Below are 24,891 nucleotides of genomic sequence, written 5' to 3'. Positions count from 1 at the left end.
AACACTACTTAATACTTTATTCGTTATTTATAGATAACGCATTAAGTATTTATTATTTTTTATCTATAATATATATATCTAAATATATATCTATAGAATCTTTTTGGACAATATTATCCTTCACTTTTTACTTAATACCTACTTAATCCTCCTTTTAATATTCATATAAAATATGAATTCAAAAAACTCATTATTAATCTCTCACTCCAATTTAGAAATGTTATTTTAATTGTTATTTTCAAGTATTAAATAAATTAATGTAGGGGTTATTTTCAAATATAGTAAAATAAATTTTAAAATATTTTTTTAATATGGCAAAATATCATGGTCTATATTTTACTATATTTGAAAATATTTTCAGTAATTTTGTCATTTAAAATAATTTTCTTAATATATTGTTTTGCTTAATTTCTCAAATGTATGTATGAAATTTGTTATTGAAAATTTTTTTTTTTTTTTTTTTTGCATAATTCTTTTCAAAATCATTTTGTAAAAATATCATACAATTTATTTTCTAAAAAATGTCAAATCTAATATATTATTTTAACCATTTTTTTGTATATTCAATCGGTCGATCTTTAATCTTTGTAAGACTTGAATGTACCCATCACATTTTGTGATAATTTGTATTCTGCCATCAAGGTTAACCACGCCTTCTTTCGGATAGAATACAAATTAATCACTAAATATGATATACCTTTTAGCCTTTCAAGGATAAAAGAGACTTCTGATTCAAAATTCTTGGAATGTTAGTTTAAGATCATGACTAAAAGTCATACCTTTGAAGAAAATCTTAACTTTCATGCTTCATTTCCCCCAAGACTCTAGAGAGAGAGACTACTCCCTAGAGAGAAAAATTGATGAAAAGCTTAGCTTGAAGGCTCTGATACTATTTTGGGTCAAGATCGAGTGCTACCTATAGAATTGTTATTAGGCCTCCGCCTACTAGCAATTCCGATAAAATTTTGACACGCGTCCCAACAAATAGAGATTACATAATTGAAATTTTTCAAAGGTGGCTGATAGGACAGGACCCTTGTCTGGCATTTTATTCTTTTGGAATCTTTCTTTTTTAAAAAAGATAAGACTACGATAAGATTTGTCGGTGGGACAGGACCCCACTTGACCTTATGTCATCATAATGGGAAAAGTAATAATAAAGCAATAAAGCACAAAACAATAATAAAGCAATAAAGGTAAATAGATGGGATATGTCTGCATTATCTTCAAGCACGCTTGATAAAATCTTCAATTGATAGCTATTGATGATGTCACCTAGTTTCTCCTTAATGGCCTTGATTAGAACGACTATTGAATATATCTACCGTATCAACTTTTTTTAGACTACGATCCATGGTCTTATTCTTTCAACTGCCCCGCCTATTTTAATTGCCCAACTAATCCTTATGAGTTAATGGGATATGTCATTTTTCTCACAGTGATCTGTCCGAGCTTTCCAATCTTCAGCTAACCACTATGGTCGGTGGGTGGTTAATCCACTTCAAAAACATATTATCTCCATCATCTTTGCCTCAAATGTAGATTCTTTTGAATGGTGATAATAGTTGCAGACTGATTACACACCTTTTGTACAAAAGTGATTTAAATAATTTACATAATTTTAAATTTAAATAAACATTTGAGTCACTATTTCTTAGACTAATTTGGTTGTGAGTCTAAAAATGGGTCATTGATGTCATAATCGGCGAAGGGATCAAAATCATCTTCGTCGTCTTGGACTTCATTATTTACTGATGCAGAAGAATTTGCATCTTCTTGAGTTTCGTCATGGTCTGATAATTGTCTGACGACTGTATTAAGAACTGAAGTAAAATCAGCGTGTGATCCTACTTCAGCGAGAAAACTCGTGATTGAATTTTTTGTCAAAGTAAATTGTTCATCTTCTTGACGAGATAGATCTTGTAGATGAACATTGGCTTTGAACCAAACGTTTAGCTTTGTCGCTTCTAGGAGAGAGTAGTCAAACTTTTCCCACCACTTGATCCTTAGTGCTTTGCTTAAGGCTTTAAAATTTTCATATGGTTCTAGTTAGAAATTCCAACAAAAGATCCACTGAATTTGAAAATATAATGCAAATTTAAACGTCTTTGAAAGAGGAGACACGTAGATACTATTTTGAAAAAAGGTGGTAAGACCTTTGGACTTCTACTAGGAAGATTTCTTCTGATAGTCCAAAATAGTTCCATCATGATTGAAACCAATTTGGAAAATGCATTTTGTAAGCTTGCTTACAAAATGTCACAAACCAAGAATGGTTGTATGCTTAAAACCAGAAAATATATACCGTGCTCGCATGTAGTCACGGTATGTATATGTTTGAGGTTTGAAGGGTTTTGAGAATTTCTTTGTTACAAACATCCCTTGATTCCAGTAGGATGGAGTTAGTACTTTGAATATTCTCAATTTTGAGTATACGATTTTTGAAGGATTGAAACGATCCAGAACATGAGTAATTTCCACGAATTTGGTGTCCACCAAGATGAATTCGTAGAAAGTTCTTGTGTTTTTATACATCTTCTGGAAGATAGTTGAATCCGTGAGAGAATACTTGAGAACAGACTTCTTGAATGGATGGTTCGTCAAACTCTAGCTCGATCGTTAGAGCGACCATTGTTGTTTTAGTGAAATATCCTAAAATTGGTGGCCTCGGTTGGAAAACCTTTGGCTTTACCACTTGAGAAAATGTTGATGAGTTTTTGGGAATTAAATTTGAAGATGGCCTCATGGATCTCTTATTTGAGTTGTTTGCTCCCGAAGGACGTAACAGTGTTGTTGAGGGTTGAGAAGGCAGGCTTAAGGATCCTGACTGGATTGAAAGTGTCTTTTGAGCACTGCCTTGACGCCTTTTAGACACTACTTCAAAGTCGATGTCCATGGTATAATTGTATGCACTCATGAGAGATGGTGCACAAGATTGAGAGATGGGTTGTTTGCCCTTTGAAATACTAGCCTTGGAAGGGCTAGCCTGAATGCTCTGCGTCAGCCGAGGCCACCTTGGTGGCCAAAGACGGCCGGGAGGTTCCATGAGTCTTTAGCAGTTTTTTAGAGAGATATTTTTTAGGAGGTTGTTCTCTTGAGAGGTGTTCTCTGCTTAGATAATTAGCAAGAGAGTTTTTCGTGCCTTTTATAGACTCAATTTATCAAAGCAGGATAAGATTTCCACAATTGGATAAGCTTTTTCATCCATTAGCGATAAGCATGAGATGCCTTTTGCTAAAACTTTTATTGATTGGACTGCTCGAGTATGCTCGTTCGTCCATGGTTTTGGGTTCTTTTTCAATCTCTCGAGGGAGACAGATGGTACGAGGTCTTTGATAAAGTCTCCAATATAATTTACACATCCAAGAAAGCGCTGGAGCTGTGTCTTGTCTTGAACAGTTTCTGGAAACTTATCCACGAAATCTAGTGATCATTGGATTGATTTGATTATTCCTCGATTAATGTCATAACCAAGAAATCTAATTTTCATTTGAAACAATTTGATCTTTGGTAAAGACTCCACAAGACCATTTGTCTTAATAATGTTGGAGAACACTTGCAAGTGCTTAAAGTGTTATTCAATTGTATTTGAGAATACCAAGACATCATCTATATAGACGATAGTGAAATCCTGATATTTGTTGAATATGTCATTCATGACATTTTGAAAGTATAAAAGAGCATTTTTTAATCCAAATGGCATGACGTTCCATTGGTATTGTCTGAAGGGACGTTGAAGGTAGTTTTATATCTGTCCTATGCAGATACTTGGTTTTGCCAAAATCCAGATTTCATATTGAACTTTGAGAAAACCTTGGCTGAGGTTATTCTTTTTGATAAATCGTGTCGATTAGGAATGGGATACCTAATCCATTTGAGAGCCTTGTTAAGGAGTTTATAGTTGATTATCAATCTCGGAACTCCTCGTTCCTTCCCAGCTTGATTATTGACGTAGAAGGCCGCACAGGACCATGGGCTTTTTTATGGGCTAATAAGCCCTTTTCGAAGGAGCTCATCAATTTCTGCCTTGCAGATTTTGATTAGGACTTTTGACATTTGAATGGGTCTGGCCTTAGTGGGAATTTGGGCTTCATCAAATCCATCGACATATGGGAGCTCAACTATATGCTTTTTGCAGGCCCAAAAGGCATTTGGGATGTCTGAACAAATTTCAGCTTCCATTTTCTTTAGCAGATGCTGGATTTTCTTCTGCACCGAAGGTCTAGCAATTTGGTCAGCAACCTTCTTATTCTGAATTTCATCTTGAAGGAACTCAATTTTCTTTTCTTTCTTAGAAATCCTATTGATAAACTGCTGGATTTCTTCTTCAATATTTGAAATATACTTAGGAGTTATCGGATGATGGAACTCAAAAGTCATTATTTTTCCAAATTTCTGAGATGATAATCCTTTCTCAGAAACATGAAAAGGGTATAATTGAGTAAGGAAGGGTATGCCCAGAATAACTTTTTCCAATAGGTCTTTGACTAAAAGAAATGTGTTAATGAAACACACATCTCCTTTGCAAATATGAGCTTTTGACCACTTATAATTAATGTGAAGTCTTTGGTTGTTGGCTCCTCTCAGAACTTCCATTGTTTTTTCAAAATACCTTGAGGGTATTAATCCTTCTTGGATGACGTTTTGGTCTGCTCCAGAATCCAGTAAGGCAACTACTTCAAACTTGAATTCCTGGATCTTAATGGTGACCGTAGATAACCATTTTTTATTGTAGACTTTATTGATATAGTTGATTCCCTCTATCTCTTTGGACTTCTGAAGTTTCTCCTGGGGTAATCGCTTTTGCAGATTACTGTTGGAAATCACTGAATGAATTTTCCAGGATTGACAATCGTTTTTTATTGATGGCGACTTCCCTTTTAAGTTTCTTGACTTCCATGTGGAGGTCAGAAGCCTTTACGGGTTCTTGGAATGACTCATTATTAACCTGATTGAGTATTTCTTGAAAAGAATATTGAATTGGCTCCAAAATTTGAGGCTTCGTATTTTGGCCTCCTAGAGACTCTCAAACTTTTAAGATGACCGTTTTCCGAGATATTTCATCAGGAAGCTCTTCTATTAGATCAAGTAGATGTTCCTAGTCTCTTGTTAAAACATCGATACATCCTGTGCAAGGGACGGTCTCTTCTGAAAGTTGAGAGGAATCAGAAGAATATCCTTCAGAAAAGGAATCTTCAATAACTTCATTGACTATTCCCTCGGAAGATGATTTTTCTAAAATAGAAATTTCATCTTCAGAACGGATGGCAAAGAGAAGAGATTATTTTAGGTCATTGTCAATCTCTAGGCTGTTCATTTTTTTTATCAAAGGGCATTTATTAGCATAGAGACCCTGTTTGTTGCATCAGAAACAAGTGGTTCTTTTTTTTTTGAAATACTTCTTGTTTCTATTGTTACTTCCTCTTTCGGGGTTTTTCTTCGTCTTTCATTCGTCGTCCTTTGCTGTAGGATTTCTTAGAAGATTTCTTCTTTGTTTTTGAAGGCGGTAGATTTTGTTCAACATCGTATTGTTTACATAAAGTCCTTAATTCCTTTCGATAATTTGCATCTTTTATGATTCTTTGATTATGCTTGGTGTCTTTACAAAGACTTAAGTATAGTGCTTGAATGTTACTGGTAATGTCTCCGTAGGTGAGAGAGTTCCAGTTGATTTGATTTCCTTCGAAGATCTCAGACATCTTCTGATAAAATTTTTTGGCAATATAAGGAGGTAATCCTTCTACGAATTTTCGTTTCTAGATTTCGTCTCCGTAGGATGTAAGGTTATAAAGACGCGCCATAAAAACATCCTTGTACCATTTGAAATCACTCATCTTTCTACAACGTATCTTGAGAAGTGCTTTAATAGCTTGATTACTGTAGATGACTATTCATCCTACAAAGTGTTGCATTGCAGTGTATACCAATGAGTTAACCATATCTAGTTCATTTTGCATTATCTCCACTGGGGCAATTCTTGCTCCTGGATTTCCTTCTTGCTTTACCATAACTGTCTTTGTGGCAGTTAGGATAGTCTGCCTTTCTTGTTCAGAAAGTTGATTTTGCCACCAGCTCCTCAGATTTCTTGTGAATCCTGAAACCAGAATGTGAACGGTGCTTAAAACAATTTTTCTAGTGCTATAGGCGGTAGCAGCTAGAAGCATTTCTTGGAAAATATGCATCATTTGCTTATCGAAACATCCGTCAATGTTCTAGCTTATAATAGAGGTTCCATCATAAGTCTTTTGATTTGGACGAAAATCATCCCATCTTAGATCTGGAGGAAAGGGTTTTGCATAATGATTCTTCATTTCTGTGCTATAAGAGACAATAGGAAGGATTTTTGTATATTCTGCAAAAGTCCCTTTGGACTCTTTTATCATATTAACAACTTTGGAGACTTTGGTCTTCTTTGAAGAGTATGCTTCTCCTTTGTCAATCTTGAATACTGACAATTTCTTATTGATCTCAGCTAGAAGTTCCTTTGGATTGCCTTTCAGTTCTCCAATGAAAAAGGTATTTGGTTGGAAGATTGGTCGGTTTGGATCAATCTTTGGTATGCCCTTAAGGCTTGAACTTGAGGTAGCTTTTTTATCCTTTATTTTCTCAACTATTTGAGAGAGGGTCGTTAGCATTTTGTTTGAGTAATTCAGTTGATGCTGGATGTTTTTTTATTTCTCGTACTCCAACTTTTGAGACTTTTTCTTCATCGATGGTTTTGTACGGAGAGGATACCATCTTGATGGCTGGGACTACCGGGTGAGTAAAATAGGATTCTTCAGTCTGCAGCTATCTCTTTTCCACTGGTCGTAATCCAATTGGGGATTTGTTTAAGAGTGAGACAGCGACGTTTTGCTGCTTCATCTCTTTCTTTCATTCTTTTGAAGAAATCTTCTTTCAGAATGAAAGCTCCTCTGGTCTCCTTTGGTTGAGATATATGGAGATCTATATATTGACTGTACTTTCGCTCATATCTTTGCTCAGGAGTCTCATAAGTCGATAGTACATTAATTTGATTGTAAATTGGTTCTGATCTCCTTTCCATATCGAATTGAGGATGAGATAAAGAACTTCGTTCCTTTCATACTGAATATCTGGAATCGATCTTTCAAAATATACGGAAGTTCTCATTGACCTAGATTTGGGGATATCTCTGGAAGTGTGACTATTTGGCCGTGTTTCGGAAGAAATGCTTGGCCTACTCATAATTTCTTGAATCTTGGGATATCTTGGTTCTGAATAGAATTGAACTTCAACATCTTCGTTATGATGTTCTGTGTTCGTAGCATCCTCACTTTGTTTTGTAATAGAAGTATTGGCTCTTGTAATTCTCCAAACTGGATTCTGTGTGAGTTCACTCCATTGTAGAAGCTTTGGGACAGTCATAGAGGATTTCTCAATATTGACTTCCATAAGCATGGTGCTTCCTTTAGGAGATATTCCTAAAGCTCTTGGTGATACATTTGTATGCATTAGCTTGAAATATACACGATAGCAGACGAAAAACGGGAAGGATCCGTCTTTTAATTCGAGGCCTTGAGAATGGACATCGAGGCTAAGGGCATCTCAGAGATTTGCGTCTTGAAGGGAAACAGTAAATCCCGGTTTGCACGTGAAGTAAACTGGTCCTCTTTCAAGGTTAGATTGAATGATTCCTAGAATAGAGTGTGAAAATCGAAGATGCCCCTTATCTCTGAGGGCAAGATAGACTGGAACGTCTAATCCTTCTCTGAATAGAGGTTTAAGGGTCACTTGAACACATCCGATGTGTAGATATCTGAATCTATCTGTGGCTTGCTCTATAGATTCTCTTGGAAGAAGGCTGATTTCGGTAAATTCATCCTTCATTGCAAGATTTTTCTCGATGATGACAATGACGTCAGTTTGAGAGAAATTGAAGTTGTTGATCTTATAGATCAGTTTTGGATCCAACTTAGAAATGGTCCAATTTTTTAGACGATCTTCAACCTTAGTAATTTCTGTTTCGATTGAATTGTATTTTTGAATGATACTTAGAGGATCATCATTACTTTGAAGTTCTTTGGATTTTGAGGAAGAGGCAGTGTTATCGAAGATCGTTTGGAGGTGAGAAATCTTAGAGAATAATTTAGAAAGCATGGGGAGAGAGAGAGCGAACCTTGGGATTTTGAAGCAATTTGTCAAAACTTTCTTTAAAGATGTGATGAAAGTAGTGATATTAAGCTAACATTGAAACAAATTAGAATCTTCAGTCGATCGATCTTTAATCTTTGTAAGATTTAAACATATCCATCACATTTTGTGTATTCCGTCATCAAGGTTAACCACGCCTTCTTTCGGATAGAATACAAATTAATCACTAAATATGATATACCTTTTAGCCTTTCTAGGATAAGAGAGACTTCTTATTCAAATTTCTTGGAATGTTAGTTTAAGATCATGACTAAAAGCCATACCTTTGAAGAAAATCTTAACTTTCATACTTTATTTCCCCTAAGGCTCTAGAGAGAGAGAGAGACTACTCCATAGAAAGAAAATTTGATGAAAAAATGAGCTCGAAGGCTCTGATACCATTTTGGGTCGAGATCGAGTGCTACTTATAAAATTGTTATTAGGACTCCGCCTACTAGCAATTCTATAAGTAGCACTCGATCTCGACCCAAAATGGTATCAGAACCTTCAAGCTCAGCTTTTCATCATTAAAAAAAATAAAAGTAAATCTGTTGAAAATTATATGCCCTTGAGAAATTATTTTAAATAGTAAATCTGTTGGAAATATTTTCAAATGTAGCAAAATATTACAGTCTATGAGTGATGTCACTTATGGATACTGACAGACATCTATCAGTTTCTATCAATGATAGATGATAGTAGTCTATAAATGGAATTGATGTTCATCACCCAAATACTCTATCTTGTCTAATAGAATTGAAAAATTTTACCATTTTTTCTTAAATTTTTTTAGAACAATCTTTTTTCTATTTTTTTTTTCAAAAGTATGTTATTCATCCCATCTACACGCCTTAGTTAAGTGAAATTAGAAGATTGATGATTGAGATAAGGATTTTGGGTATGAATTATGAAATATGTTATTTGATCATGGTGACCCACAATATTGCAGCCCATATTTTGGCTCTAATATGGGATAAAGATCCTCCATTGTGGTTAAGGGAGGTTTTAAATGTTGATTTTGTTTCTTGTGCATTTCTTCCGATTTCCCTATTTAATAATCTTTGTTTATTTTCCATGCTAACAAAAGTTGTAAATTAAATATTTTTTTAATATGAAAATTTGAAATTAAATATTATTAATTTTAGTTTAGTAGCCCGTTCTTCGTATTCAACTCCATTTCAATTACTTTATATATATCACTTACTTTGCTTTGCCAAATTTGGGCAACTAGAAAATTTTAGATCCTATTTGATAACTATTTTATTTTTTTAAAAATTAAGTCTATGAACATTACTTCGACCTTTAAATTTCTTCATTTGTTATCTACTTTTCACCGATAATTTAAAAAACTAAGCAAAATTTTGAGAACTAAAAAAAATAGTTTTAAAAAAGTTGCTTTTGATTTTGGAATTTAATTAAGAATGCAACCATTATACTAAAGATGCAAATTATGGTAAGAAATGTAGATGATCTAGACTTAATTTTAAAAATAAAATTGTAACCAAAGGAGACCTTAAGATTTGAGTTTTTAATTTTTATTCGGCCCCTGCTTTATTGAAAAATCAATATTTTAGTCATCTAAGTTTAAAAATCATCACACAAACGGTGGTTCATATTTCCTACTTTTATGTACTAAAAAAAAATTATTGTAAAGGTGTGTTTGGCATATAAAGTTGACTTGATAATAATTATTTGTATTTTGAGTGTAGAGTTGAGTTAAATTGGTGATTGTTGTTTGTGTTTGGAAGTGGAGAGTTGAGTTGGATATGAAGTCTATATTTGAGTGCATAGTTGAGTTGTGTTGAATTACACAAATATAGTATAGTTTTTTTGTCATAAAAAAACATGTATTTTTATGGGTTTTTTTATTGTCATTTTTTATTTTTGTTTAGGTTTTTTTCATCAACTTTTTGTTCCACCATTCAACTACACAAACTTATCCAAATTCTTAACACTCATTTGCGATGTGAACTCAATAAATAAAAATATATTTTACAATTTTCTACATATAATTATTGCATTTAATGTAGACAAAATACTATTATTTATATAATTAACGACCCTACAACATACTTTAACAATCGTGGTCATGGAATAGATGCTCAATAAATAAAAATATATTTTACAATTTTTTATATATAACTATCGCATTTAATGTAGACAAACTACTATTATTTATATAGTAAGCAACCCTACAACATATTTTAACGGTCGTGAAATATATGAGCTAAACATGCACAAAAATAGGGTTGCCATTAGATGTCTATTTACATGTTCATACAAAAAAAAAGTATAAACATGGCTAATAATGAGCCAATTTCATATGTAAAAAAAATATTGTTCATTAATATAGTCAAGCTAGTCAGTTCTACCAAGTAAATACAAATAATACTGATCTAGACTATGGGAGACTGTTAAAAAGTACCTGGTCTTCTGGATGTTTGTGAAAAGTAGGTCTATAAAGATGACTCGATCATCCTAAAAAAATTCTCAATATCAAATTACTATAAACTAATAATTTCAAATTTGTATTTAAAAACAATTTCGCCAGCCAAGTTTTTTTCATTTAGTATATGATCGATTGAGTTGGTCGTTTGAGTTAGTTGTTTGAGATGAAGGATGAAGTTGGTGGTTGGAGTTGGTTGCTTGAGGTGATTATCGGTCATCGGAGGTGGTCGCTGCCGAAGTTGATCATTGGAGGTTATCTTCGTTGAAGTTGATTATTAGAGGTAGTCTTCGTTGAAGTTGGCCGCTTGAGGTAAAATTTTAGTATTGGTTGTTGGTGGTGGTTGTCACTGAAGTTGTCCATCAAATGTGTTATTCATTGGAGTTTTCATCGAAGGTAGTTGTTGAAGCCCAAAGCTGGTTATCGAAGTCGGCCGTGCAAAGATGATCGTCGAAGTTGGTCACTGGAGTGTGGCAGTGGTAGTCGGTGGCAGTGGCCAACGGGTGGAACCATTGAAAACATTGGGGGTGGGGGAGAGAGAGTTGGGGTCAATTGGTAAAAAATGATCAACTCAACTCCACTAACATTTAAAGTTGGTGGACCAAACATTGTGTTGATCATTTTTACCATGTTGAATTGAGCCAAATACCCTCTAAGTATTCGAGTAAAATTAAATGATGAAAAAAAATAGGAATGTTAATTAGATTAACACAAACATTATTATTGTATAGAGATACCTTGTGCAAAGCACAAATGTAGTTTTCAAGCCCAAGAGAGTTATTTAGGATTCGTTTGGATTGGCTTAAAAAAAAGTATTTTTCAAAAGACTTACTTTGTTTAAACACTTTTGATAAAAAATATTGAAAATATACATCGAAAGTTATTTTGAGAGGTTGTCAAACACTTTAATTTTTTTAAAAAAATAACTTATTTTTTAAATTAAACACTTAAAAATGTAGACACTTTATTTTAAACAAATAGGAGAGAGGTATTCAAAATGATGATCTAATAACAACAATAATTTTAAGGGCAGAATACACTTTTAGTTATGAGGGAAATGATATAAGAGAGAGAATAAAAGAGAAAAGTTAGTTAAAAATTATTATTGTAAAAAAAAAGGTAACTTAAGGAGTTGATAGTGTTCATTCAACAACATGAGAAAATATTTGGGGTAACGGGATAACTTACTATGTTTAGATGAGTGTTCAAAAATCGGTTCAAATCCACAAACTGAGCTGAACCGCTCATTTTTCTTTGAAAAATTTACTTTTTCAATTAAGTAGTTAAAAAAATCGAATATTTCGATTGTATTCATGGTTCATGATATTAAGAATCTAGAATAAATGAGAGAAATTGTGCTGGATGTCAAAATACAATATCCAATTGGAAATATAGCCAATTTTCCTTTTTATGATTTATGGCCAAATCGTAGGTATGGGCCCATCTCTTACTTACTTTTCCAAATATGCTCCCACAGATCTCATGACTTCATCAAATATGGTGATACAATCTTCTATAACTGTAGCAATATCTGCATTTTTCCAAACTTTCACAGCAAGATTTTTGTGGACATGGTTGCTAATTTTCAGTTATAATTTAAAATTCAATGAAGAATAAAGAGTTAGTTTTGTTTTAAAATAAAGATTGTTCAATTCTACTGGTGGTTACGTTGCCGATTTACTTGCAATCGTCACAACAACATAGCAACGGAAAAAGGTGTTTCCTCCCTTTTGCTTGTTGGTTTGCTTCCCTTTTGTGGTGGGGTCTTTTGAACACAAGCATAAATGTACATAGTATTTACGAAGCAACATAGACAATATATACCATACATAATGTACAATGTATTTGTGGATATACCTTTCTTGGTGGACATGCACCTTGGTTAACCTTTGTTCGATTCTCCTCAACGTTTTTTTCAATCTAATTTGTACTTGAGTTGGCATAATCCTTTACCGAATTTGCTTCTAATTGTTCATGGACATCATATTCCTCCTCCCTTTATTTGTACATTCTTTTTGTTACTACTTAATACCTAATTATTTTTTAATTAAATACGTAGTAAATGCCTCAATCACTTCAACAGTTTGAATATGTCTTCTTAGGATTTATGCCCTAAATCTCGTGGTCGGTGTAAATTTGTAAATAAATTATTAATTAATAAAGAAAGGGTTTATTTAATAAATCATTCTTACTTTATCTTGTATACTTCAAAATCCAATAAACTAAGATTTGAAGTTGTTCATTGTAACTCGAATAGTATGTAGTTGACATACAATTGGATCATGTTCAAGGAATAACATGAAAGGTGCAGGAACTATGATTGAATCCTGACCGTAGCGGAAGTGTTTTGTTAGAACGCCTTGCATCCCGCAAATCGATTTTACATTAAACAAAATCATTGTATTAAACAGAATATATAAACATTTAAATTAGCATGCTTTTAGGGAAAAGATTAGAACGATTCTTACATTTGTAGATTCCCAAGTGCCACGAACAATCCCCTCTCCTAGTTCCAACGAACAGATCTCCAACCATTTTGATCACAAACAACTTCTTGAACAATCTCGAACACTACCATAAGAGTAACATTGTTATTCTCTAGGATTCCAATAGAGGGATAAGTGGTATCCAACTATTAGGAGAGGGAGAAGAGAAAAGAGTTTGGAAAGTAGAGTGAATTTTCTTTATGGCTTAAGGAAAATTCTACACAATAACAATATGGTATTGTATATTGTGTTGTGTGTCTTCCCAAAGGGCCACGAGGAGGTCTTTATATAGAGAAGGGCCAAACTCTTTTCCTAATATTTTTTTGTAATTAATTAAATAACACTTATTTAATTAATTAGTCCAATTAAGTAACATTTATTTAATTTTAATTTGCACAATAAACAAATAACTATTTATACATTAAATCCAATTTAATATATATATTTAATTATCATATACATCTCATGTAGATGTGCAAAACCTCTCTATTAATTAATTCTTTTCTAATCTAATTCACTTGAATTAATTAATTTGATTCTTATTCAAATATTATTTTCCAATTTAATTATATTTCATATCCATAATTAATTATATATTAATCACATTAATATATAGTTTCCTCAAATTAATCTGAACAATTCAAATTATCCTTCTTAAGTATCCTCTAGTGAGCTAATGAGGGGACCTAGTGGACCTGTAGATTAGAAGCTCCAACGATATGAGATTAATTGGTTAAACTCATTAACCAAGTTAATCAATATTCGTTAATTATTGACACACTCCACTAAAGACCCACAACTGCATTCTTCTCACTATAGTTATATTTCTGTATCCACGGATATAGACCAATACTAGCAAGTTAGTCCTTCGTGAGTGTTCGTAACTCCAACTAGGTCAAATTACCGTTTTATCCTTGGGTTACCTCTGACTTCTTAAGTACCAGTGTTTCTTTAATGAACAACCTATTTATGGTCTAACCAATAAATAGAAACCCCTCTCGGACCAATAAGAGGGTAGGGCTCTCTGTTCAAGTCCCAAACGAAGGAACTCTAATTACAGAGGACCTTTGAGCGGAAGCGGATCGTCCAAATCCCTTTGTGAATGAACTCATACATTTACAGTTATACAAAATAGATTATGCACAAAATTTAAATTACAACATGCTTTTGAAATAAAAACAAAGGATAAGAGATTATACCTTTGAAGAACCCTTCTTCAAGTAATCTCTCGATCAAAATTTGTTCACGAACACAGCGAACAACTCGAACACTCTCGAACAGCAACAAGCAGCAACTAGACACTACCAATAGGTTACCTTGGTATTCTCGGTGTGAGAATCCAGGAGTGGTGGGCTCTAGCTTATTTTGGTTTGAGGGAATGTTTTGTGTGGAGAAGGAAGACGATTGAGTAACACCAACAACACTATTGTATAGATGAGAAAGTCTATCGCATAGACATGCTACTCGATCGTTTAGGCTCTCAAGTGATCGTATAGTAAGAGTTTCCAACTCGATTGTTAATATTGTCAGTTGTTTGAGATTTGAAATCAAATTTCATTTTATCCTAAATTTGCCATAAAAACTAAATAACTACCCACTAAAGGTGGTTATTGAGAAAAATAATTTAATTATCAAATAATTAATAAATATAAATAAATATGATAACTAACATATCATATTATATTTATAACCTATAGTTTTAATATTGAATCATACACAATATATAAACCATAGTTATTTTTCTTTATTTTATGACATTTAATATAAATCATATTTATATTAAATTTAATAACTATGAATCTTATTCATAGAAATTATATTTGAATCATATTCAAATATTAGTTTCTCCAATCAAACAATAATGTATCAAATACATTATATCAATTATATCATATATAATTGAATTAATTGAATTATATCATATACAATAAAATTCCCTCTTGTTAATTTGAACATTTTAAATTAACCTAAAAACTGATTCCCAACTTAAATCCATTGAGCTACCAAGGGGATCTTATGGACCTGTAGCTTGAAGCTCCAACAGTACGTGAATAACTAATTAAACTTTTTAATCACATTATCCACCATCCGTGAACTGTTGGGCACTCCACTAAAGACCGATAGCTACACTCATCGCACTACAGATATATTTTTATGTCCATTGGATATAACCAATCAATAGTACGATGATCCTTCACAGATTACTCATAAGTACAACTAGACCAAATTACCGTTTTTCCCTATAGTTACATCTAATTCCTTAAGTACCACTGATCTCTCTAATGAACAATAGATCATAGTCCCACTATGACTAAACCCTTCTCGGACTAAGAGAGGATGTGGTGCCACATTGTTCAAGACTCGAAATCAGCCTTTAAGAGAGCAATTTATCTAGTTACCCCTACTTCGAGGAAGGAGTGAATTCCATCTTGCATAACTGAGTCCCCAGCTCCCCAATCAGACGAATACCCAAAATGGTAAGCTTGTTGAATCGGTGATCTGGCCACTTTTACCCATGCAAATCAAAGGACCACCCTCATAGGCAGGAGTTCACAACTCACTCAGGATTAAGGTCATGTTACCTATGGTCATCCTAGTGAAATGAAAATCTTAATTATGAACGACGTTATATAATGAGACTAAACATTTCGTGGTCCAGTCTTATACAAACTCCTTTGTATAAAATATCCCTGCTCGCATGTCTAATACATGAATGATTAGGATCAGATCATTTGTAGCACTTTACAACATTTGTAACACCTACAAAGCGGGCCATACTCGTAGTGTCACTAGGATAAGGTATCCAACCTTATCCATATACTACAGACCATTTAGGTTATCACTTAAACATGGTCCACTTGTATGTCTCCACTTATATATTTAAGTTACAATGATAACCATGGATCAAAGTTAATTGGTTTGTGGTTAATGCAACTAAAATATCAAATATTTTATAGAAAGAAGTGAATAAAATATCATATATTATAAACCACAGAATGTTTGTTCATACAAGTGTTTACAAACTACAGAACCCTACGAGATTTAGGGCATCGATCCCAACAATCTCCCACTTATCCTAAAGCTAGTGGAGTGTACAAGATTATCAAATTATCAAGCTAGTGGGGTGTTCATAGTTTATTGTTTATCAAAACAATAAACTATGGCACAAATGCCCAGTATAAGATCTCCCATTTGCCCTAGTCCAGTCGTGGTCTGTCCCATAGACCCATACTCTGCAGGTAACCCTCAAACACTATAGCCGTGAGGGCCTTCGTAAACGAATCAACAACGTTGTGCTCTGAAGCTATCTTCATGAACAGGAGTTCATAATATACTCAGGATTAAGACTAAGTGGTTAATAATTTGCGGTCTAGTCTTATGCAAACTCATTGCATAGGATACCTCACTCGTGTGTCACCTACACGAACGCATTGGATCATTACGTTTGTATCAAATACAAAGTGGGTTGTATCCATAGTGTTACCAAGATAATATACCCAACTTTATCCCTACACTATAGACCATTTAGGCTGTATCTTGAACATTGATCCTTGTATGTCCTACATACAGTTCAAGACTCATAAGACAACCTTGGATGTTAGTTAATTTGATTTATGGTTATTAAGACAAAATAGACAACAATATAAGCAATAACATTTATTGAATTAACATCCATAACTCTTTATTGATGACGATCAATTAATAACATTTACTATATACAAGTTTTAAGGCATAAAACCTAACAAACTTCCACTTGAACAAAAACTTTAGTCAGTGGGTTGTACACAATCCAAAAGGTAGAATCATGCTAAATACAATAAACTAAAGCATTCATATACCCATTATACATCTCCCATACTGAATACACTAATTCTGACTTTCAGACCGATATTGATTCAAGGAAATCAACTTCGGGGTCAGTATTCACTCTGAACGGAGGAGCAGTTATGTGGAGAAGCATCAAGTAGAGTTGTATTGCGGACTCCATAATGAAAGCTGAGTATGTAGCTGCAAGCGAAGCAGCAAAAGAAGCAGTATGGCTCAGAAAGTTCCTGACAGATTTGGAAGTAGTTCCTAACATGCACCTGCCTGTTATTCTCTGTTGTGACAACAGTGGAGCAGTTGCAAATTCAAAGGAACCACGAAGCCATAAAAGGAGAAAACATATCGAACGGAAGTACCATTTCATCAGGGAGATTGTACACAGAGGAGACGTTATTGTCACTTAGATTGCTTCCCAAGACAACTTTACTGATCCATTTACGAAGGTCCTCTCGGCTAAAGTGTTTGAGGGTCACCTAGTAGGGCTAGGTCTACGAGTTTTGTATCACCAGGGCAAGTGGGAGAATTAATGGGTATTTTAATGCCCTAGTTTATTGTATTTGTACATTTTATTCTCTTCATGTAAACTCAACATTGTATATATTTGTATATATTGATCCACTGGTGTTTTAGTCCAAGTGGGAGTATTGTTGGGTTTTATGTCCTAAAAACTCGCAGTTTGTAAAATAATAAACATTTTCTATTATCAATATACTTGTTATTGATCTCATAAATTGTATGAAAATCTAAATCCAATAAACTAAGATCTATGACTATTGTATGAGTACTTGAACTTTATGTGGAGACATAAGAGTGGATCGGGTTCGAGTAAATAGTCAAAATGATCTATGGTACATGAATGAGGTTGGGTACCTTATTCTGGTAACACCATCAGATGTGACCTACTCTGTAGTTGTTATAAAGAGTTGTAAAGTGCTACATACGATGTGATCCTAATTCGTATATGTTATGACATGAGGAGTGGGGGTGTCTTATGCAATTAGTTTGCATAAGATCAGGACCAAGAAATAAGTCACTCTTACTTTATAACGTTGTTTACTGTTTAAGACTGACTATTTCACCTAGATGACCTAGGTAACTCGATCTTAATCCTGAGCTAACTATGAACTCCTGTTTATTCAGGATTGCCTTTAGATTTACATAGTTGAGGGTTGGCTCAACATCGCCGGCTCAATAAGACTCCCATTTCAGGGGTAAGATCGGATAGATAGCTGGGGACATAGGGTACAAGACGAGTTCACGCCTACCCGATTTAGGGATAGGAGAAAGGTTGTTCTCTCAAGTATTGAATCCAGATCTTGAACAAGGGGCCCCACCCTCTCACTAGGCTGAGAGAGTTTGGTTTGGTGATTAGATCACAAACCAATTGTTCATTAGAGGATCAGTAGGGACTTGAGGAATAAGACGTAATCTCGGGGGTAAAATAGATATTTGACCTAGTCGTTATTATGAACAACCTGTGAAGGGTCGACTTGCTGATTATAGTTAAATCATGTGGACATAATATATCTACAGTGAGGGGAGTGAAACTATAGACTTTACTGAAGTGACCCATTAGTTAACGAATGAGGATTAATTTGGTCTAATGAGTTTAGCCGATTAATCTCGGATCGTTGGAGCCCATGATCTGTAGGTCCGCGAGGTCTCCCTACTAGCTCGTAATGGACTAGCTCTAGAATAACGTGATAAGTTAATTTGAAACGTTCAAATTAGAATTAAGGGAATTAGTAATTATATGAGATATAATTACATGTTTAATTTTAGAATTAAACGGAATAGGAGAATTTATATATTTAAATATGATTTAAATATATAATGATGGATATATGTTAAAATTAATTTAATATTTGATATTAAATTAATAAAGTTTTATTTAATAATTAATTTTTCATTTTTAAATTCAAAATAGATTTTATAAAATCAAATTTTAATTTTTAGATAAAATTGAAAAATTGGAAAACAAAAACACAAAATGGAAAAATGGATTTTTCCATTATCCATCACCTAAGTAGCTCACACATGAAGCATTAACATTGCCTTGTCTTCTCCAAGCATGAGCTGCAATTCATGCAACTCTTCTCTTTACATGTTGATCTGCAATATAATGAAGAGATTGGAGTGAAAATCGGGCATGCAATCTATAGAGTTTTTTTGAGAAAAATTGGTTTAAAGAAAGGTTCTTCAACAAGGTTGCAGCAATGAGTTTTTCTCCTTCATCCTTTGATTCAAGCTTGTTTTGAATCCCATAACTCAATCTAGAGCACCAAGAGAATAGTGGGAAAGATCTTGAGGTGGTCTACAACAAGATATGGAGAAAATAGCAGCTGGAGATGGAGCTTTGAAGATGTTTTACAAGAGGTATGTCTTAAAACTCACTTTTTCTGCAAAAGCATACTTTATATTTTACCAAAATTAGTAAATTTGAATATTTAAATTATCCTTGTGCTTCCGCTGTTGTTGATACAATCCTACAATGTACAAGTCTCGTAGACCTAGATTCTCTAGATGACCCTTAAACGCTTTAGTCAAGAGAGCCTTCATAAATGGATCAACAATGTTGTACTTTGAGGCAATCTTTGTGATGATCACATCTCCTTTCTACACAATCTCCCATATATGGTGATACTTCCTCTCAATATGTTTTTCTCGTGTGTGATTGTGAGGTTCTTTAGAGTTTGGTACTGGCCCACTGTTGTTACAGTGTAAGGTGATAGACAAGTTCATATTTGAAACCATTTTCGAATCACTTAGGAAGTTCCTTAGCCAAACTGCTACCTTTGCTGCTTCATAAGCAGCTACATACTCAGCTTCTATAGTAGAATCTGCAGTGCATCCTTACTTGATACTACACCATACTACAACCCCTCCATTTAGGGTAAAGACTGATCCTGACATGGATTTCCTAGAATTCTTATCAGTTTAGAAATAAGAGTCAGTGTATCCTGTAAGGATTAAATCCTTAGCTTCATATATCAGCTTGTAGTCCCTTGTTCTCCTAAGATACTTGAGGATTTTCTTAACCACTGTCTAGTGGTGTAACCCTAGATTGGACTGGTACCTACTGAAAATTTCTACTATATAACAATGAAGGAATGATATATCAATCAACGGAAGACTACATAATCAATAAGTACTTAAACTACATTTAATTTGAGTTTTAAGCATGCTATTCATATGATATTCAAAAAAGGGTTTGAAACACATATTACCTTTGAAGATATCCTTCAAAAATTCGATTGAGATCCACTAAGATAGAGCTTGAAACAGCGATAGAACTACCACCAAGATCTTCTCTACTATGCTCAAGCTGAAACATGTGGTGGAAACACTTAAACAAGTTGAATTGATGAAGAACAAAAGTAGGGTTTTCGGGTTATAAATTCAGAAAGTATATCTCAGCATCATTCTTGATCTTTATGCATAAAGCTTTTATATATAGAAATAATTCATGCAAATGTAAAGAGTTGCATGAAGAACAACTCCAACTTAAAGATCATTGCAAAACAAAAATGGAATTTGGTGATTATCCAACATAATGGTTAGTGGATTTGTAACACCCCAATTTTTTTAAATTATTTTTGTAATTCAGTAATTTTATTAATTGAGGGTATTTTTGAAATTTTTGGACTTAAGTGTAATTGCGGGAATTTAATAGATTGAGGTTGAAATTATTCAATTTGGAAATAATGGCAGAAATTAACTTTCTTTTGGGAAGAAAAGAAAGTTAATAAAATAAAGTAGAATAAGGAAAAGAATAAAATAAAAGTTATTTTATTTCCCTTTAAGTTATTATTATTATTATTATTATTATTATATAAAATAAAATCTTTTTTCCTTCTTTTTCTTCACGCGTCCGCCCCCCTCGAAATTTTCCTTCTCGCTGCCTTCAGCCCGTCGCCCAATCGCCCGTTCTCCTCAGCCGCTCGTCCAGACCGCCGTCGCCTGAGTCCAGTAGCCGGTCTCCACCACTGCTCGCTGCCGATCTCGACCAGCCAGCCAACCGCTCGTCCAGCGTCGCTTGCCCATCCGCACGTCGATCTTGCTCAGCAGGTCAGAGTGGCGTCTGCGCTGCCGTCGCCCTAGCCACTTGATTGTCGCGTGCCGCGCCCGTCTCCCAACAGCTCGAGCCGCCGCGAGATCCAACCACGTCGTACCTTTTCAATGAAGCCGTCCACATCAGGGCTGCCATCACCGTTGCCGTCGCCTCCAGCCGATCTCCTCCACCACCCATCGCCGTGCTGCCCAGCCCCTATTGCGTGGTCTTCGTTGTACTCTTAGATTTGGGTAAGATCTTTTTTCCATTGGGTCGGGTTTCTTGAAGGATTTCTTTGAATGCCAATTAAGTTGGAATGAAAGTTAAATTAGCCGCATTATATTGATTTTAGATTTTAGCTTGGGAAATTACAGAAGTGGCTGTCCAGCGGATCTGAGATTGTTGAGCAAGAGTTTTGGTAAGAGTTATGGTCCTTGTCGTTGGTTTATGGGCATGCTTTGATTACTGAATTAAATGTTGACTTAACCATTGTATCTTTAAGGTTCCAAGTCATCGTCCATTGGGATTTAAAATCTGTTAGGAGGAGATTTTGGAGTCGAAATCTTGGGAGTGGTTGTTGATCAAGTTTCTTTGGGTAAGCTTTTGGGTATTTTGGATTTAGGTATGAGGTTTCACAGTTATTGTTGGACTGAAATTTAATGGTTGTATTCGTATGTTAGGGCCATTACTTCAAACCGCTGTCATCGTTTGGTTGTCTTGGTTGTCTGATTTTATCTGTGGATTTTCGATTAAGGTAAGTAATCTTACTACTGGAACTGCCCACGGGCCAGACACTAGATATATGCTAGCATGATAGATGAATATTAGGACATAATGATAAAATGATAAACGGATAGTATAATATGATCAATATTTGTTCTTGTATGAGAATCTAAAAGATTTATTTGTGCACGTAGATACTTGCATGTTAGTAAGAGATGATACTTGATTCACTGAGGTTGTATTTGATATGAGGATATCCAGGCGTATATGCATGTTGTATAGCCATGATGTTGAGGTGTATATGTATGTTATAAAACCATATTGTGATAATTGTAATGTTGATACTGTGATAGTGTCTTTACTGATTAGTTAGATACCCACTAGATATTGTGTTTCCTTCAGAATTCACCAGATATTGTGTTTCTTTTCAGGTTTCACCAGAGATTGTGTTTCTTTCGGGATTCACCAGGGATTGTGTTTCCTTCGGGATTCACCAGGGGTTGTGTTTCCTTCTGGATTCACCAGGGGTTGTGTCTCCTTCAAGATTCACCAGAGGTAGTGGGTATACTTAACTACAGTAGGATAGAAATAAGTTTTTCATGTATGTATGTGTCCCATGAGGACTAGAGCAGTTTATATGTTCCACTAGAGGTAGGCATCTAGAGGACATAGATACCTAGCCTGACCTAAGTAGTGAGGTTATGTACTGAGTATTTTATATTCATATTTTCTCATGTTGTTGTTTCAAGTAAAGGTAGAGATGCACCGACGATTGACAAGCGGAATTCATGATCAAGCCACTGGGACCAGTTTTATGCTTCCGCTCATGATATTTAGATTTCTTTCCATGTTCTTTTTTTCAACTTTCAGTTTTGCTGTTTGAAAATTACTATTAAGAATTGTTTTCAAATTTATTATTATCATATATGATTTATGGGTACCTTATTATTTGTTTTTAACATTTGAATTTAATGAAGGACTTTTGAACTTACCTTATTTATTTAGCATTTATTTCACCTTAAAAGAGTGTCGTTTTAAGTTCCATGCATATATGTATTTAGTAACGGCCTAACTTAAGTCCTAGGGGGTCGGGTCGTTACAGGATTTTTTTCAAAAATTGGAAAAATCCACTAACTAAAAATGATTTAAAAAATCATCATTATTATATTATTATTTTTAAAATTAGTTTTAAAAAATTAATTAAATAAAACTAATTTTAATTTATTTTTTATTAAACTTTTTAATTAATTAATTTAAAAAATATTAATTTAATATCTAAATATTAATAAAATATCAATATCACCAATAAATCAATTTTATATTTAAAACATAATTTAAATATTAATTAATTTTTCAATTTCATTTAATTTCAATTAAATTATACGTTTATAATTGTATCATATACAATCAATCGAAAACCCTAAAATTGAATTTGAACATCTCAAATTCATAACTCTAATTTCATACATCAATACTCAATTTGTTATTCCAATTTAACGAGCTAGTAGAGGGACCTAATGGACCTACAGATCATGAGCTCCAACGATCTGTAATTAATTTGTCAAAACTCTTTAATCGAATTAATTACTATCCGTTAACTATCAAGATATATCATTATAGCTCGATAGTTTCACTCTCCTCACTGTAGATATATTTTTGTCCATATAAATCATAATTAGTAAGTTGATCCTTCACAGGTTGTTCGTAATTATAGTTGGGTCAAAATTATCGTTTCACCCCTGTAAATACATCTTGTTCCTTAAGTTCCTACTGACCCTCTAATGAACAATTAAATTCATAATACAACTTATGAATCTTGTTCTTCTTTATCATGAGAAGGCGAGGCCCCAATTGTTCAAGACCTAGAATCATGCTAACCCTAAAAATAGGTAGGAGTGAATTTCATCTTGCAGAGCTATGTCCCCAACTATCCATCCGGTCTTATTCCTAAAATAGAAGGCTTATTGAGCAGTGCTGTTGGACTACTCTCACCCATGCAGATCAAAGAATAATCCCGAATAAACAGAGTTCATAACTAGCTTAGGATTAAGATCGAGTTATCCTAGGTTACTTAAATACGAAATAGTCAGTTTTAACAGTAAACGGTTGTTATAAAGAAAAGTGACTATTTCGTGGTCTAGTCTATATGCAAACTCATTGCATAGGATGCCCCCAATCACATGTTTCTACATGAATGATCTGTGGATCACATCATTTGTATTACCTATACAAAATGGGTCGCATCCAATAGTGTTACCAGGATGAGATACCCAATTTCATCCATATACTTATAGACAAACCATTTAGGCAATATACTATTAACTTGATCCTGTTTATGTCACCTTATAAAGTTAAGTATTCATACTATAGCCATGAATATGTTTATTGGATTTGCAAAATCAATTACTTTATTGAATATGATACTCAATAATAGAATGTTTAACATAAAATTTACGAACTGCAAGTTATAGGACATTCCCAACAAATACATGTTTGGCTTAGTGACGAGCATAACATACATTAAGCTTCCCATAGCTAAGGCATAGGGAATACGTCTCATATCCTCAACTTCTTGAGGGGTCATTGGACATTGTTCCTTAGACAAGTGTGAAGGAACTATGAAGGTCCTGTGCGGAAGTAGGGATGGTCCGAAATTCCAATTTTTACAGAACATTGAATTTTACTTAAGCTAAAAGAAAAATTATGCATGAAAATAAATTTACAACATGCATTTAGAAATTAAGAAAAGAATTAGGAACTTACCCTTGAAGATCCGATCTTCTTCGTGTATCCTCTTCTCCAAAATGTCACGAACTGCAACGTACTCGAAACTCTAATTGGCCACTACCAATCAGAACCTCTTGTATTCTCTGGGATGAGAATCTAAGGAATTGTGTGGGCTCTTGGTACTTTGGGAGAGGGGAAAATTGAGAGAAGAAGAGATCTGGGAGTTTTTCTTGTGTTTTGTTTTTTACACACAGAGAGGTCTATAAATCTTTATTCCACAAAATTTGTGAAGAAAAAAAAAACCAACCCCATAACCACACCACCACTTATGTAGTAGTTGAGAGAGATTAGGGGAGGCAAGTTATTTCTGTCCCATTAATTTGAATTCAAATTCAAATAAAATAAATTAATCTAAATTTAAATAAAACTATTATATATATATATCTTCTTCACGTTTCTCCCTAATGTTCACACTGTGAGAT

The 24,891-nt window shown here is 33.9% G+C and overlaps 1 long non-coding RNA gene across 1 annotated transcript; it reads left to right on the top strand.

The window, feature by feature from the left end:
* Window positions 1–20,740: 20,740 nt before the first annotated feature.
* LOC120071651 (uncharacterized) lies at window positions 20,741–22,622 on the top strand. The gene is made up of 5 exons (XR_016527790.1): window positions 20,741–21,210; window positions 21,312–21,377; window positions 21,462–21,554; window positions 21,640–21,713; window positions 22,114–22,622. It is a non-coding gene; the product is annotated as an uncharacterized LOC120071651 (long non-coding RNA).
* Window positions 22,623–24,891: the final 2,269 nt, after the last annotated feature.

The sequence above is a fragment of the Benincasa hispida genome, chromosome 2 (genome assembly GCF_027475165.1).
Source record: "Benincasa hispida cultivar pf3 chromosome 2, pf3_genome.v1.1, whole genome shotgun sequence".
Lineage (NCBI taxonomy): Eukaryota > Viridiplantae > Streptophyta > Magnoliopsida > Cucurbitales > Cucurbitaceae > Benincasa > Benincasa hispida.
This window is presented reverse-complemented; position numbering and strand designations above follow the sequence as displayed.